Below are 936 nucleotides of genomic sequence, written 5' to 3'. Positions count from 1 at the left end.
GCTTTGGTTGATCGCTTTGGTCAATCCAATCAACCAAAGGGAAGCCAGACAACAAGTTTTGTCTCCTTTTCATCTCCGGTCATTAGAGTTTGTTCCTTATACTCTCTACATGTTTGTTTAGGGTTATTTTGGTGATCTTGGACTTGCTCTTTGATCTCTTACTTGGAGTTTACGAAGTTGAATATAAGGTGAGTACGTTCACTCACAATTTGCACAAACACATCCTTTGATATGTTAGGACTTATATGCATGAGTTAGCTAGTGTAGTAATACTTTTTTCTATATAGTTATACTTCTGTAATTACAATAGGCTATTCATGATACAATTTTTATACTTGTATTGAATATGAATGATGTGATTGTGAGTTGGACTCTATTATGATATTTATGGAATCATTATATGTTGTGATTGCCTAAGTGTGGATTGGGGAATGCCCTTTCGGCATTTCTGTCATTGGACATCAGTGGAGGTGGTATGGGACACTTTCCTATGGTGCCCTTGACACTTTCCTCAACTACTGAATGACATACCTAGGATTGGTCTAGATGAGTTTGGCTAGGGAAACCCTGTCATATCTAACCCTATCAGAAGGGGAATTGAAACCGAGTGACCCATGGCAGCAATGGGGATTGGTGGGCACTCATGACCGGTAACCAACCCGTGATAAGACATGAGAGCTACCAGTTTATTATAGGTGGATGACCAATAGGGTTAAGAGTCTACGTATCCGAGAGGGAGACGGTGACTCTAGGGAGGGAGATACTGGAACGGACTGCCTAGGCATGGAAGGGAGGCTATCATTTAGGAACAAACTATCTAATGCATGGAAGGGAGGTATCCCCTCCGAGTAGATGTGACTCAGTAAATGACTTGCATTGGGCTAGGTATAACCCTGACATGTGTAAGCACTCAAACCAATGGTGGTGAGCAATAGT

This window comes from Hakea prostrata, chromosome 9 (genome assembly GCF_041222555.1).
Source record: "Hakea prostrata isolate BN-2017 chromosome 9, UWA_Hpros_2, whole genome shotgun sequence".
Taxonomy (NCBI): Eukaryota; Viridiplantae; Streptophyta; class Magnoliopsida; order Proteales; family Proteaceae; genus Hakea; species Hakea prostrata.
Note: the sequence above shows the minus strand (reverse complement) of the source record.